Source organism: Micromys minutus (assembly GCF_963924665.1).
Source record: "Micromys minutus genome assembly, chromosome: 7".
In the NCBI taxonomy this organism is placed as follows: domain Eukaryota; kingdom Metazoa; phylum Chordata; class Mammalia; order Rodentia; family Muridae; genus Micromys; species Micromys minutus.
In genome coordinates, this window is record NC_137976.1 from 67,348,161 (window position 1) to 67,365,610 (window position 17,450).

Below are 17,450 nucleotides of genomic sequence, written 5' to 3' on the forward strand. Positions count from 1 at the left end.
CATATGCAAATTTCCTTGGTCTTTTGAAAGGGACATGGCTTCATGTGAAATTAGGAGCTTTAAAAAGGGACCGTGTATGGCAGGTCAGGAGGCAGCTTGCTTTGGGAGAGAAGTGGAAAGAATTACGCTGCTGACATCAGGAAGGTGGGGAGAGGAGCCTTGTTTTCTCTAGAAGGGAAAGATGGGGCACTAGACTGATCAGTATTAAGTCCAGAGTATTTGGTCTGGAGGAGCTGGTAGAACAGGAGCCATAAAAATAGAAGCATACGATCTTCCCCTCAAAATTAACGAAATGTGCACAGTGGGAGCCTTTGGAGCACTCAGTTGTAAATGATGAATGCCGTCAACCCCAGTCCCACACCCCCTTCTAGGCTCAGAGATCAACCCAGGAGGCTGGAAGAATGTAAGAGTCAGGAGTAGTGAATGACTCAGAGAGAGAATGTCCTCTAAACAAAAGAGAGTGAAGACACATACAAACTTGCCATGAGCTACACAGCCTTAAACCAGATAAGATCCCAGCAGAGAAAAGGGGAAGTGGACACAAAGTCCCACCCGTGACCAAGAAGCCATTTGTTCTTGATACCTGCTGGGAAAGAGAAAGTCTGTTTGCTTCAGTGAAGTGACATTGGGTGTATCAACCATACTCCATGTCCTGAATTCTGGGGAAAATTTTTTGTTTGTTTCATTTTGGAGACAGACATATAGATATAGAGACAGAGACAGAGAGAGAAAGAGAGAGAGAGAGAGAGAGAGAGAGAGAGAGAGAGAGAGAGAGAGAGAGAGAGAGATCAGAACTGTCCCCTCTTAAGCCATTTACAAGTATATGCTATACAGGTAGAACAGAAAGTCACACAAATTGTCTTTTAGATATGCAAGCATAAATAGGAGAATTGCTAGCCACAAAGCCCTGCAGTCCCCCGAGTCTCTACGCTAGCTCTGTATTCATGGGTGAAGTTCCTTCAAAACTTCACCTCAGTTTCTTCATATTCTATTATCTAATAAAAATGGTTCTACCTGTTTTCCAGTCTCAAGTATGTGTAGCACTGAAGCTATCAATGCTCTTTAACTCGAGAACTAATGAACACCACCTACGTCAGTGATAAAGGTAAAGAATGAGTAAGTTACCCTGGAGGAGACAAAGCATACCCATTACTCTAAGTTAGGAAAGGACAAATCCATCCCTTTCAACCCACGTCTGCTTAAAATAGACCAGAGACAACCGGACATCAGTACAGACTCATTTTATTCCACTTGAATTAAGAGATGAGCTGTAAGATTTTCTTTCAAGTTTAAAGAGTCATGTGTGTACCAAGCTGGTTTGGAGCTTACTGTGGAGCTGAAGGTAACCAGAATTTGTTATCCCTCTGACTGGGATTATGGGCTCACATACCACTACAGAGCTGAGCAAGCACTCTACCAACTGAGCTTCTTCAGTGGCAGAGAGGGGACAGGATCACGTGCGAGGAATACTGACAGACAAATCATGGTAGAAGCAGTGTTGAGGCAGCACTTGTGAACACTCAAATAGTCCCAAGAGTTTCTTTTCTGGGAGCACAGAGACTCAGTAGGAGGCCTAACGACATAGATATCTGTTCCTTACCACTCTCAAAAGAAGTGACTATAACTTTTAGAGCGTTCAGTGACAAGAAAAAAAAAAATGATGGCTGCATTGTGGGGGCAGGGAGAAGGGGTGGGGGTAAGCAGTCTGTGTGTTGTAGAGATTAGGAGTGATTGGCTCTGTTCCCCCCATATTATGTAAAACAGGGCGTTCAGGCTGTATTTCCCTGGGTGATTCCACTTTTCCAAAGCAGCATTCTTCTGGCTTGTTTGGCTTGCAAAGGCTGAGGGAGATTACCCTGCACGTAAATATCACCACAAGTCCAGTGGCACCATCCACGAGGCACAAGCTGATTAAATTACTTATTCCCATGAGTCTAAAGGTAATACTTATAAAGTTACCAAAGTAGATTGTTAACATAAGAAACATGGCCGCAGACATGAAAATTTATTGAATATCGCAGGCCAAGGAAGGGCACAGCCCTCCTCCCACTTAGACCCTAGAAGATAGAGATTATCATACACATTGGCTCACAACAGCTCCAGTGACTTCTGTGTATATTAGGGACTCACAGTCTGAGGACTACTGACTGGGGTTGGGCATGGCTTCAATTCATCAGGGTCCAAACCACTTGACACAGCCTGTTAGAGCTGCCATTGTAAGTCCATTCATTTGTCTGTCTGGACTCAGTTCTCTGATTTGCCTGGATAGTCCTGCACGTCTGTGGGGAACTGTGCCCTATGGCTCTGCTTGACATTACGTTGCTAGGCTCTAACCATCAATAACTCTCCAACTGGATGCCTCAGTAGCTCATCTAACCACTCACAGTGACTCCCTGCATCAGTAGCAGCCCTCCACCTCTGCTCCCAACAAGACCTCTTTGAACTCAGCAATGTCTTTAACCTTTTAGTAGTCATTCTGTAACCTTCCAGAATACATATAATTACCGTAGGAAGTGTAATGTGTGATCCGGGAGTTAATATTAGTAATTATGATTGGAATAAAAGAACTGTGTTTGCCAACTACTAGCTATCATGGGAAATTGAGACTGCTTTGTAAATTGCAGCCTAGGAAACTGATGTTGTTTGCAAAGTCAATAAAATTCTAACAGTGTGGAAAGGAACAACTGTGTTGTTCTGTATTGCTGTAGAGTGTGTTCCATACATAAGCTCGAGGCAGATTTGGGCTACTAGGCTACAGCAGTGAGCCCACAAGTAACCCTGGGCTACACAGTAAGATGCTGTTTCAAAATCCCAACCCAGAAAACAAAAGAACTCACATATTTCCAGTGATCAGAATTACAACCTATTTTTAAAATTAAAATAATAGCTTTATTGGCAAAAGGAAACCAACCAACCACCCTTCTTTTTGAAAAAATGCTTAAATATCCCTTCCTCCCTTGGTATATTGTTCACTTGGTAACAGGCCAACAATGAAAAGTGGCCCAAGCACCCGAAGGGGGGCAACTTGCAGAAGTAGTAAGTTTGAGGACGCCTTCCTTTCCCAGCTCACTCTGCAAGCCTCTGCTGTCATACTCTGCGCTTGAACCCGCATTCACTCACACTGACTGTGAGCTCTTCCAAATTTCCTGTTGTCAGTTTTATCAAATGAAATAAGTCTCTGTCCATAAAGTCTGCTCCACAATCCGGTTTCACATACAACAGATGCGTGTGCAGCTTGACACTTCTCTAATACCCCTGCCTCGTGAACAGCCATCATCAGGTACTTGCTCAGAAGGGGCGGTGGCAATTACCTCAAACTGCATGAATCTATACAAGTGCAATAACATCCTTCGGGTTTTTAAAGGGCATCCATTTTTTAAAATTGTCATTTGAAACTCTTTGGAAAACATGCATAATAATCTTAATGATCCCATTGAGTAGTTTAAATTCAAATTGTGGAGCATTTGAAATACCATGGTAGAGCACTTTCCATAAATTACTTTCAAATTCAATACATCCCTATACGCGCAGTTGCATACACACACACACACACACACACACACTCACTCACTCACAAGTACCATACTGAAACAAATTTAAATTATAGTTTCTTTTTATCTTGTCCCACTTAAACTCGCTTGGTTGATAAATTAGTGCTGTAGTATCTTTGCCTGTACTTTTTAAAGCACATGCTTGTGTGATGAGCTAGGTTTTCCATTCCCATCAATGCTGATATAACTTGGTTTTCCATTCCCATCAATGCTGATATAACTTCGTTTCCCCATTGGCTTGGCTTCCTCATGTGTGAGCTCTTGTGTCTGTGTGTGCACATGGATGTGTGTTTTGTCGGTTGGTAATGCAAACCTCTTTGCTCACTTACCTTTTGCTTTTTTGAGCACATTTGCACAGATGCTGGGGCTGAGTCTAAAAGGGGACTTGTGCAAGACAGAGAACACCTCAATAATTTCCAACTTAACGCAGAATTAGATCCCTCAACTTTGAGACCTTGCCACTAACATTTTTGGAAACTATTTGCTTAAAAAGCATGCTAGGAAACGTTCTCATTAACCAGGGACTATAACCAGTATCAAAGGAACAACACAGCTGACTGACCACAAGTCAGATTCTCTTCTGAGTGTTCACTATTCTCCAGTTGCAGTCTATAGAGCCTCCATCCTCTAAGAGAAGGGAATGGGAGTGTCCTTGTGCAGTCACTTTAATGCCTTGGGCTACACCCATGAACTTAATAAACTTCAACTCTCTTTTGGTCATCTGTCAACTGTGAGTTTATTTCATGGATGCAAGTATTTATCCTTCCGAGAGTGGGAAGAAACTTTTTCTCTTCAATACTTGATACCATCCAGTAGTAACTGGGAGCCAAGTTATTATTTCCTCAAAATATTGAACAATATGCTGCTTTTCTAGTCCCAGATCACATGGTCAAATACAGCCCATCTTGGGGTTGCTTGATGCTGCTCTGGTTTCCAGTGGACCCAGGACAAGGATTGTACTTTACTTTGATCTCTCAGCAAGGCCTAGATCTCTCAAGCTTAAGGCGATAGCTTTTCCTTACTTTGTTATTTGTCTGACCCTTCTTGTATCCCGAGTGCTGTGCTAAAGCACAGCCAAGTCTGCTGCATTGTACATTCCAAAGCATTTGCTGTCTTGGGCTCATTCTTTGTCCCTCACGGCTGATGCCCTGTTCACTCTTTAGTTACAAAAACTTTCAGTGGAAAATACATGGGGTTAAATGCTCCTTCCCCTCAAAGTAGAGACAGTCTTCCCTAGCCTTCTTCTCCCCCAGACAGTCTTCTTGGAGTCTCCTCTATAAGAACTGAAACATCCTTGAGGAAGCTCCAGCAGCCCGATTCACAACCGTAACCTTCTTCATTCTATTATACTGTGAGCTTAATTAATAGTAATGCTTAATCTGCTACCTCTTAATTACATTGGCAAATTGGTGAGGTTTATTGATCCATGCATGAGGAGTTAATTCCATAAGACACTTTGACGGAAAGCACTTTATGGGTGAACACGTAGTTATGCCCACTCCTTTGACGAAATGGCGGACAGGCACTGTCCAGCCAGACTCAGGGCCAGTTTAGCTTCCTGCCGACTGTGCCAATTTCTCAACTATTTCATAGAACCTTGCAATAATTCCCCAACAATGTTTTCCTCAAAATATGGTAAGATCTAGCAAGCAAAAATATAGACTGATTTGAAAATGTAGCAGCAGCCCTTTAACCACCAGTGCCATTCCCAAGGTATGCTTAAGAAAGCCAAGTCAAGAAGATATTTGCTGAGCACCTGATACTTGATTATTCAGCTCCTATTGCCGGGGGGTGTGGAGTTGTGATTTCTACCCCATAACAGTACTGATAATGCATCAAGGTTCAGCTAATTGCTATGTGCTTCTTTCTGTTTCGTGGGCTAATAATTTTTCTTGTGCCTATGACCAACACACCTCATGGGGTGACTGAGAAAAGGGAGGCTTGGTCTGGCTCATGATTTTAGTCTACTGCTGCAAAGAATGCCTGATGAGGGTCGGGTCTCGCTGGTTGCAGGAATATAAGCTAATGAGGGTTCACATGGCAGCACCCCAGGAATAGAGAGACCCAGGGTAGACTGACCTCTGGGTTTAATGCTTAAAGGCCCAATGCAGGTAACTGACCGCTGTGAGTCAGGCCCTAACTTCTCTAAAGGCATCATAGCCACCTTCATAATCATGCAACAAACCCTAGGGTACATGGCTTGACACCGCTCACCCAACACACGAGGGCAGGTGAGAAGGCGGTACCCAAAAAGAGGGAGTGCTCACCAACCTCTTGATCTTTAGCAGCCAGAACTATGAGAAATGATGCTTTCTGCTACTGAAGCAACCAGTTACAATATTTTGGGATGGTTAGTTTTGCCGTTCCTATGATACTTGTGTTTGTCTTGTGATCGGTGTTAAAAGCAAACGAAATACCCCTCAGATAAGAGGTACGGCTTTGGATAATATCCTGGATACCAGAAATAAGGTTTGGGGTTTTATAAAGAAGAGATACATGCAAAAACAACATGAAAAACAAATGAACAAGCAAACAACAAATGAAACTTCTTTCCATGTGACTCTAGTCTGTGTGTGAAGGAAAGACAGCCTCTACCAATGTGGGAAATGAACAGTAGAGGATAAATAGGGGTGAAAGGTATACCCACAAACATAGGCAGCCACTCTGGAGGCACAGCTCAACTCCAGGCCAGTCTGGAGGATTCTTGAAGTACAGTTAGGTAACAGAAATAGAATTCTAAGCTGACATGGGAGCTTTGCTGACAAAGAAAAAACAAAAAATGGTCACATCTGATGGCAGGTGATGACTATTCACAGACAAGGGAGGGTGCCAAAATTTAGAGTCTGGGATCTCTGGTCTAATCACTTTCCAAAATGGGTTTTATTTCATGTCTTGATTCTGTTACTTGTTTTCTCTGCAGAGTAATGATGGAGAAAATAGCAGAAGCCATCTGACCCATCCTATTGGAAACTCCTATGAGAACCAGGCTTCCTTCCCACATACCTGTGTTTCCTCTGTTCTTCCCTTTGAGCCTGGAAATACTCACTGTCCTCTACTTGGTGGAAAACTAGTTGCATATGTTATGCCCGATAATGTAGTTTTTTAAGGTCATTTGGATAAATTGGAAAAATATAAATATTTACTTTAAAGAGGAATGTATCTTAGCAGATTCAGTTTCATTTCAAGTGACTGTCCCATTAGCCGTATTCTTCTGAATTATTTCAACCACTTCTAGCAGGGTTAAAGGACTCGGGACATGGAATAACTGTTAAGGAAGGTGTATACTATTTATATAAAAATAATTGGCCCAATGCAAAATGTCACAAAATATATACCTTTAATATATATCAGGCTGCTTTAGAGTAGTTGGTTCATTCATCCAACAGAGACGTTTCAGGCAGATTTTTCCATGTTAGGCATTGATACTTCCTGTATATAACTTGTTTGTAAGATGGTGAAAAGGGAACCTGCTCTGCAGGAATGATGACATCATCTGGGGCTGTCACTCCCTCCTCTGCAGGGAAGTGTGTTAAAGGGGTCCTGGAAATTAACTAGTCATGGACTTTCTTACCATTTATTTAAACCTTATTTGGGAGGGAAGTGGCCTGTCACATTCAGCACATAAGAGAACATCTGATCAGACGCCTGGCAACCCTGCTGTGTGGGACAAATCTGTGCACTTGACCTTGAGCACTACAGCTCATGTGATGGCTCCAGGGCTGGAAGCTAGACAGCTGGCTGTGCTCTCAAATCTCTCCTCTCAGCCTTCCATATTTACGTTCAGCAATGGCTGCTTGTAGGTTCCCGAGGCCAAGTTTTCCTCCTCCCTCACATTTCAGAGTCTCAAGTGCAAATGCACCAGAGGGGAAGTAAACAGTACATAAGCCAAACCCTGTGAAGAGACACTGGTATGAAGCAGAACACCTTCCAAACCTCCCTCTCAAAGAAACAGTAGGCTTAGCTGCTGCGATAAACACTGTAAAACAAGACAAAGCAAAACAACAAAAGCCAACAGAGACGAGTCCTAAGTGACCTCCCTGTCTTTACATATTCTACTAGGATTTAAATCATTAAGGAATATGCCAAGAAGCTACCGATTCTATACCAAGCGCGGGTCAGCCCTATGTAGCTAGTGGGAAAAAGACATTGTATTGTTTAAGAAAAGCCACATCTAGCTGGAAAACTTCCCAAGATTTTTAAAAATTTTATCTGATGTTAAAAATATATTTTGAGCTATTCTGACTGCCCCTCATAATTACTCCCAGATCCTTCCTACCTAACTTTATGTTATCATTCTTTTTCTCTCAAGGGAATAAAAGTAAAACCCCAGGAGAGACAACAAAATGCTGAAAGCCTTGTCCAAGAAAGATTTTGAAGGCTGTTTACTGCAGACCTTTGAAGGACAGAGATGGGAAGTGATGCAAGGGAGAGAGCAACCCAGAGCAGGGCAGAGAGAGGAGCGTCCGAGGCCAGGGTTCAAAAGTGGCTGCTGGAAACAAATCTCATGGAGGAGGTGAAGAGAGGAGGGAGAAGAATCCTGTAGTCATTTCTCCTGTGAGGAGAAGGAATAGGGCATGGATCTTAGACCTTTGTGTGCATACAAACTACAGGCCACCCTTGACCCTCAGCTTACAGAAGGTGCTATGTTTCTGTCCTCCCATATGGGGACTTGGGAAGTCTAGAATGTATTGGTTTAATGAGCATGGCCAGTGACTGAAAGCAGATGACCTTTGACCCTCATTGGCCTGCCACACCTCATATTCCCTGAGCTCTGAGACTATCCGGGTCTAGTAGTATTCCAGAGACTGGAAGGTAATGTGAGGTGGAGACAAACACCACACACACACACACACACACACACACCTTACTGGCGCTAGCTCTGCCCTTTCTTGGAATGTTCTTTTCCTCATGTGATCATGAGAGGTAGGGAGAAACCGTCATTCCATACGCTCAGAAACTGAAGCTAAAGAAACAGAGTAGATGCTGAACAGTGGCTGGTCAGGATGGTTGTGATTTGAACTTCCACAATTTTAAAATCACTTGCTAGTGTATGCCCCAACCCCAGGTGACTGAGAACCCTAGAACTTATTTCAGATTGAATTTTAAGATAGAATTTTATAGCTTAGTTCCCCCTTCCACCTCCAAGCCCACTTCTTTCTCTTTCTACTTGTAGAAAATTTAAAGCTATGGACTATTGGTTCTGGTGGCACAGAGCAGTTCAGAGGCTTCGGTAACGCAGACCCTGTGCTGTAGATGGTTAATTATTTTCCCTTTGCCCACTAGGAGCCATAAAACAAATACGAAAGGAAACAAGCAATAAACAGGCTCCTTTCCTATTCTATCTCCATCCTTTATCTTTAAAGTGGGAAGTCTACTGAAGCACAGCCAGCAATTCACTCAGCCTAATGAAGTGTATAAGAAATGGGATTAAATAATCTTAAACCTGATTGCAGTGGCCCGATCCTGACATTCGTCCAAACTCTGTCAAACACTGGCTGGTGAGTTCATGCTTCATTTAAAAATAAACAAACTGGGGCAGGAAGAAGGTTCTAGCAGAACATTTCAGAGGCACTGAACCTGGAAATACGAGACCCTACACTCTGGTCAGAGCTGAGGCAAATGCTGTCCTGGTTCACTGTCCTTCTGAAGTGGGCAGAACCCAGCTTTCCCCAGGGATCGCTGCCTCTGCAGACGCATATGGTCAGTCGTTTCAAGTCTCTCCCAAAGAGAGAGGTTCTCTGAAGGTACCACCAAGGCTCATGGTTTCTGTTTCTGCTTCTACCATGGCCCAGCATGTGAACGGACAAATCAAGGAGCTTTCCAAACAGCCATAAAATGGCAGTACTGAATTAAAGTACTTCCTTAATTTTTGTTTCCTCTAGGCCTTAAATATCCCGACTCTATTACAAGATAAGTTGGTATACTTTGGGCTATGAGTTAGGGGGAAATGTTATATTCAGTAATGACTCCCTGCTGCTCTGGTCAATGAACTCGGAGGTACGTACCTGAGCTTCTTTGACAGTAAAGTACTGTAGAATGTCCACTGGGAGACAGAGTTATGCCATTAGCACAGGGCAGTGTAACAGTCATAGAGTGAACATACTGCTGGCTGTGAATGGGTGGCCCTAATGGTAGCATATAAATGTAAGGCATGTTCCAAAGCACGTTCAATGCCCTTACACAGACTTAAGGCATGCCTCCTTACATAAGTGCCAATGCTACCCAGTTGCTCAGCTTTTCTCATGGCTTTTGCAGAAGAGCTTTTTCTCATGTTGTATTCTTCCAACCTAACCTGGTAACTTTTATCTTGTTGGCTTTTTAAGCTTTGTTCTGCCACTTTAGGTTTAATCATATTTTATAATCTAACTGTCTGTTAATATGTATACGTTCTATATTGTACAACAACACTGCACATTTCCAGAGATGTGGATTAGAACCTCATGGGCATGACAGAAGGAAGTTTGCCGACTGTGATCAGAACAAAGAATCCAATGCATTTCAAATATTTTTACTTATTAAACTGGGTAACATGTATGTGGACCTTTATATCATCTGTTATGCATTTGTTAAAAACATACATAATTACACACACATGTATCCACTGAGCTTTTTGTTTCCTGATTCCTACTTCAAAAGTTAAAAAGCATGTTTTAAAAATCTATCTATCTACTGTCTGTCTGTCTGTCTATCTATCTATCTATCTATCTATCTATCTATCTATCTACCTACCTACCTATCTATCTATCTATCTATCTGTCTATCTATATATCTATCTATATCTATCTATCTATCTATGTGAGATATGATATGATCCTGCATATTCCTAAAACCAAGGGAAGGAAGGTTGGTCATGGTAAGCCGTAGTCAACTAAACTAATCTCATTTTCCTTAGAGCTGGCTTTGTGTTCAGATGACCGCTTGTTTTTAGAAGATGGGCTGGGGAGATGGCTCCGGTGTTAGTGTTTGCTGCTTTGGCAGAGAACTTGGGCTTGATTCCCAGAACCCAGGCTCACAGATGTAAGTCCAGTTCCAGGGATTTGATGTCATGAGTTTAACCAAGTCTTTTAAAGGCTCCTAATACTGTCTAAACATCGCACTCATCAAATAACTTAGAATGTTCTATTATGTGGCGTTCAATTTACCACTCCGATTTTTCATCCAGCATTCAACTCAGTATTTCTTTTGGGATTAGTATAGCGCTTTCTCCCTGGGGCAGGTAAGTTAGGGTCTGAGAAAGCTGAAGGTAGAGATACTGCAGGCATCCAATGTTCTTGGAAGAGAGAAGAAACCCTGTTAGTGGCGTTTTCTCGCCTTTTATCAGGCAGCACTTCTGACTTTCATCTACATTGGTGGGGTTATTTGAGTTTTGGTTTTTTTTTTTTTGCCTTGAATATTTTACATTCACAGAAAAAGCATCTCTTCTGGGAAAAGTGCGATTTTTTTGAGGGATGGTCTCCTGCATCTCTATCTGGCACTGAATTTCTACCCTCCCTAGCTGGGATTACAGGTATGTGCTAGCACAACAGGTTTAAAATGTGCTGGTGTTGCACTCAGGGTTTTGTGCCTGTTAGCAAGGCCACATTGGAAACAGGTGAACTAAGACCTAATCATTTTTCTCAGAGCGAAGGGGCCTAGGCTCAGGGGAGACGGTCTGCAGTCATGCCAACACTTTTTTTTCCCCACAGTTTGCAAGGTTTGTTTTTCCCCTTCTGTGTAGATTTATTCGTACTGCATTCATTAATTCGCACCCACCTCCCAACTCTATGAGCTGGTCTTTTCTAGCCTTGGCTGGTCTTAAGCTCACTATTTTAGAGTATGCTACATGAATGTGTATTAAAAGATATTTTTTAAAAGAATTACTACCATTGAAAATATAATTTGATTTCCACATTTCTCTAAAATACCAAAAAAAAAAAAAAAAAAAAAAAAAAAAAAAAAAGAAACGACAAGGTATATATGCCTAAAATTGAGCTTGAATTAAATCTAACAAATGAACAAACAAACCCACAAAAACCTCAGACATTGCCTAGAAAGGGCAATAGGGAAAAAGCAGTCATTTAGGTCTTCCTTTCTTCTTCTCTCTCTTCATTTAAAGAAAGAGCAAAATAAAATATAAGATAAAACAAAGCCCATCACACTGGAGTTGTACTGGCCTCAGCTTCTTGCTACTAGAGATGCTAGTTAAAGGAACCTTGCTAGCCCAAGGCTCCTTTCAGGTAAACAGAAAAAAACAAAACCACTAAAAAAAATTATACCATTGGGAAGATGGCAGATAGCATTTGTCTATGACTAAACTGAACTCTGAACATAAAAACATTTCTTTGCATTGGGATTCCTTATGAACTTTGGAGATGCTGAGGGGAAGACCGACTCTCACAGCTTTTCACCTGCAGTCTATAATGCTAGAAGGCACAATTCAGCCAGTGGTTGTTATCAAATAAAGTATTGGGAGAACAGAAAGCTTCTGTGACTTTAAAATGGGTAGCCAGTGATTGGCAGTATTCCTGTGTTTGCAAAAAGATTAATGTTAGATTTCAGGGTGATAGCATGGTAAATAAATAAATAAAGTAAATAAAATAACAGATAAAGATCAGATCACAAGAGAGCTTGCTGGTCTTCACATTACCTCTTACTGTGACTATAACAAAGCCTCATTTGTAACCAGGTAAAATACTCCCAACCTTGCCTATCATGGTTCTAATAGGCATGATGTGCCATATTGGGGGTCAGGAATGGGGGAGATAACACCCAGGGTTCATGTAGTCAAACCTCATAGGAGAGTGTTTTTAAAACAACACTTGTTCTAGAACCATTTTTCTTATTATTGGGACAGCGCTAGTGAGGTGACAGTCAGACACCGGGAACGGATAGATGTGTTTAGGTGTGTAGGTGGTGTGTGCAGTAAGAGAGGGTGGGGGAAGGCAGAAAAAGAAGCATCATGCTGGCAAGAGCAGAGGTGGGTGATTAGGGAGAGAGATGTTCATGTGGATTTTTCAGACTCTGTCCCAACTCTTTGGTTCCTTTTCCAACACCCACGCAGGGCCCTGGTTCGAACTGCTTTTAAAACATTCCATTAGGACAAATGCTAGTACATAAAAGGACAGCTTTCCTGCAGAGGTACAAGAAAACTACATCTTAATGGAGTTGAAAATTTAGACTGCTTTAACTTCACTATTTAGTGTCATAAGAGAGCAAAAGGCTGCTAATGTGTTGGTTTTAATGTGCCAGGTTCTGGTACTTTCAAGTTAGTCTCCCAGGAGACTGGCTTGCTACTTTCAGAGGTCTGATAGTCAATAGAATCTCTATTCTAATAAAATGTGTGCCCCTCTTTTCCAGACACTCTGCCCCAAAGCCCTGATCCAGTGGAGGATCCTGGATCACTATTTCATCATAAACAGACTTTGCCTGAGGATGTCTGATGTGTATCTCCCAAGGCCTAGACTACTTTACAATGCCAAGAAGAGACCAACTATTACATTGTTACAGTAATGCTCAGGAGTAAGCTTGTCTGAACCAGAAAAGTTTCAGTCAAGCAGGATGCCTTGTTGATGCCCTTTATACCAAAAAACACAGATGACTGTAAGCAAAGCTCTGATCTCCATGTAACCTGTTTTCCTATCAAGTCAATTACTTTCAACATTTTTATAGCAACAGCAGCCAAGACATGCCCACTGTGGGCTACAGCTTCTCCATCTTATTACAATAAGGTCACTTAACAGATTAATCCCTTAGACAGCCAACAGTTCCATGATACAAAAATAACACATTTGCTCATTCCTTATCCATAACATTAGGAAATTTAAACTTTATAAACAACAACACCCTGGTCCTTGGAGCCAAATGATGTAGCCAACATTATGAGCAAAGAAATAGTACCAAGATAGATAAAATTCTGCCTAAATCATTTCCTATTAAAGTTTAGTGCTCTTAATTTTAATCTTTTTATTTATTCAAAACTATAAGAATAATCTAACCAAATCATTTACAAGATCTATTATTCATTTTACTACTAATAATACAAGCATCAGTTAAAATAACTAGGGCACAATGTACTCAGTACATTGACCCAAATGAATTTAAATAAATCTTCCTACAGGGAATAGAATATAGTTTCATATATGAGCTCATTGTTTCTGATGATCTTTGTCAACTAGAAACAGTTTTCTAAAGAAAAATTTTATGGTGCTAGGTGTGGTGTTATATCCCAGGATCTATGCAACTAAGGCAGGAGGATCACGTGTTCTAGGTCAAAACTAACAACAGTAGGCAATGCTTTAGGCTTTACTGATGCTGATAATTTGAGTTGATTATTGTGATGGTTTAAATGTGCTTGGCCCAAGAGATGGTACTATTTAGGAAGTATGGCCTTATTGGAGGAAGTGTGTCAGTAGGAGGGTGGGCTTTGAGACCCTCCTCTTAGTCATGTGTGAGACAGTCTTCTCCTGTTGGCCTTCAAAACAAGATGGAGAACTATCAGCTCCTTTTTCCAGTGCCATGCCTTCCTGGATGTTGCCATGCTTCCTGCCATGATAATTACCTTTGAAAGTGTAAGCCAGCCCCAATTAAATGTTGTCCTTTATAAGAGTGGCCTTGGTTATGGTGTGTTTTAACAGCAACAGAAACTCTAAGCAAGACAATAAACTATATTTTTGAAATTGTGTTAATTTTAAATTTAATTGTACATTTCATTAAATTTAATTTTAAAGATATAAAAATTTCACTCAGTTTTCTCTAAGTACATTATCATGGTAAAGAATGGAAAATATATTTTTGCTTTAAAAGTTAGTTCATAAGCATACTGCAATATATAAATACTAAAATGAGAGGCTCAAAGGGAAGATTACCACTGAAGCAGGCTGTACAGATATTCACAACACGTACTAGACAGAAAACAGGTAAGTACATGTGAAGAGAGCTATACCACATCACTGAATCAAATCTGTTCAGTTGTAGATATAGGTATGCAAAGAGTAAGACCTCGAGGGACGGTCGAAAAAAACCTCATATGATAATCCAGAAATTCAGGCTTCGTTCTGCAGGTCTCATCCTGGATCAAGAGTCAAGCATGAGTGCCTACAGAGAAATAATGAAGCCACTGCCTTCAATATTCTTAGTTCATCTTACTCAGTCAATTAAGTAACAACAGCAAAACACAAAAATAGAAAGAAGTGATTCTCACTGACTAGCAGCCAGGGACCCAATTGTCTTGTCTTTGTTCACAATGTCTTTGGGACGCCTGTATCCAGCAGTGTGATAAGAGGTTGATCCCTTGGATGGCATCTCCTGTCCTAGGACATTAGCTCCGGGAGGGACTAGCAACCCTAGTGCTGCCTGTCTTACATGCTTCCTCCTTCCCTGGTCTCTCTGTTCTTTCAGCATGAAGTTTATTAGAACTGTGAAAGTTTAAAAGGAATTGGAAGTGCTGATGCCTCAATCAAGGTCATGAGCTTTGAAATTAATTCTGAACAGAGAGGGCCTTTAGGTAAAGTGGAATTGAATGCTGAGAAGTCTTAAGCCTTTCTGGGTAGCTATGGAAAGAGGTTATTACATCAAGGACCACAATTACAGGGTCTTATGACGGGGAGAAATCACAGAAAGGATAGTAAGGCTCTCCAGTGTTTGAAGTCACTCAGCTCTTTCACGTGTATGATTAAACATCTCCCAGATAGACTGCCTGGTGTTAAGTGCAGTGTGCTATGACATGCAACCAGAGCAGAGGGAAGCAGCATCCTGAATGATCTCAGAGGTCTTACAGCAGAGTCTGCATTCTGAGCTGCTTAAAACCACTGAAACCATGAAACTGAAGCTTTGTTGTGCACCCAGAAAAGCAAACCTTAAAGAAAAATCGAAGATAGGTATATCCCAGAAGCAAAACAGCTTCCTCAAGCCAAGCGAGTTTGAGTCTCGCTGCACAAATGTGGAGTGGTAGACAGATTCCCCAATGGAACGTCTGCTGAATAGTGTTTCCTCAAAGATGGCCTCATTTCATCTTCAGAGGGCTTATGGGAAAATACTACAGTCATGTCCAGTATATAGATGAGAAAGAAAAGCCAAAACTTAGAAATAGCAAGTAACTTGCCCAAGACAGAAAGCATTGACTGAATTTAATTCAAACTCATGTTCTCTGCATGCTGTTACAGTTTCTCAGTGTTGTATGTAAGACCTTTGCTTACAAGGCATAAAAATAAAGAGCTTCGGATGCCTTTCTCAGAAGCATTGTTACAATAGTGCTGCTCACTGGCACAGTAAGAGGGACCAAACAGGAGCTATAAAAAAGTAACTGCTCCTTGCTACAGGAGAGCTAGATGGCTGGACAATGCTTTGCTGACTTCGCTGCCAAAACTTGCTGCAATAAATGATTGCACAAGGCTGTCCTGAGCCGCTAGAAAGTGCAGCCCACTTAAAGGAGGTCAGAATTATAAAAGGCCTTCCTCTTTTCAACAATGATTTCACAGGGTGGTACTCGAAGAGCCGAATGACATAAGAGGTGAGACTTTGTTGACTAGACATTCTCTTATGGTAGATGCCGCCGCTTCTAGACAGACGGGATCTGTGTGTTCATCTTTACATCTGAACAACTAACTACAAGTAGGGCCCACGTCACAGGACAAGGAGGACATGTGACTCATGCAGCACTGGCTCTGACCAGAGCCTAACCAAAAGTCACCCTCCTGTGCCTCTAATCTCACTTCTAAAGACCAAGGTTAGGCAAGTGTCCCAAAAATAGTTCCTTTCTCTCCCGTCTGTTTGAGCGGATGGGGATTATATTGCTGCTACATGCATGGAAGTTGTTTTTGGAAAGGAAAACCAATTAAGATGGAACCCAGGAGATGCAACGCAATTATGACATGGACGTGGAGAACTGTGCTTTGTACTACCCATCTCTGTTTCAATGAACTTGACTTTTCAGAATTTTGTTACTAGCTGTGCAGGCTTAGTTTTATGCTAACTCGACACAAGCTAGAGTCATTGGACAGGAGGGAACTTCACTGAAGAAAATGCCATCATAGATGTGGCTGTAGGCAAGTCTGTAAGGCATTTTCCTCATTCAGTGATCAGTGAGGAAGAGCTCGGCACACTGTGGGTGGTGCCTTCCCTAGGCTGATGGGTTTCATAATAAATCAGGCTGAGCGAGCACTGGAGAGCTAGTCAGTAAACGGCATCCGCCCAAACCTCCCCATCCTTTCCATCGGTGATGCTCTGCTACCTGGAAGAGCAAGTGGAAACAAACTTTCCTCAAAAAGCTGCCTTACTCAGTTCCCGGTGTTTCATCACAGTAGCAGTAATGCTAAGACCCCAGCCAAGGCAGAAAGCCCAGTAAGATTAAACTCTGGAGATCTACACATTTCTCAGTCCCAGGACCTTACTCTCAAGGCTTCTTCACTGTTGAAATGCCTTGGCGGAGGGTACAACTGTGACACATTTTCAGGTTTTTCCAAATGAACTACTTTCTCCATTAATATGTTTAACCGATAGCTCAAAACCAGAATGACAGTAAAGAAATTTACTTTAGACATAAAGTTTTCTTATTCAGCAATGTGGTCTATCAGAAGGTATCTTAATAGATTATGGAGCTGTGTAAAATGCTAAGGAAATGTTATTAATTTTACTATTCAAAAAATAGCTTTGTTCTTTAAGGCAGAAAACCATTTTTAGCCCATTCAAAGTTAGGATGCAATTCTCATTAATGACCTGTGATAGTTTCTCTACATTATAGACAACCAGGGGCATTAGGGTAGTAAAAATGATTCTGCAGAGATAATTAGTTCAGAAGCTTAAAAGGCTAGTGGATAGTTCAGCCACTTGCTAAGTCTTTCCTAAAACACCATGACTTCAAATGCAGAATACAACCATACGACTGTATGATAGCAGAGGCTCTCCATAGATATGACAGAGAAC

The 17,450-nt window shown here is 41.5% G+C and overlaps 1 protein-coding gene across 1 annotated transcript in view; it reads right to left on the reverse strand.

Moving 5' to 3' along the window:
* The window catches only part of LPP (LIM domain containing preferred translocation partner in lipoma), a 555,231-nt gene that overhangs the window by 78,545 nt on the left and 459,236 nt on the right, over positions 1-17,450 (reverse strand). The window lies entirely within an intron of this gene.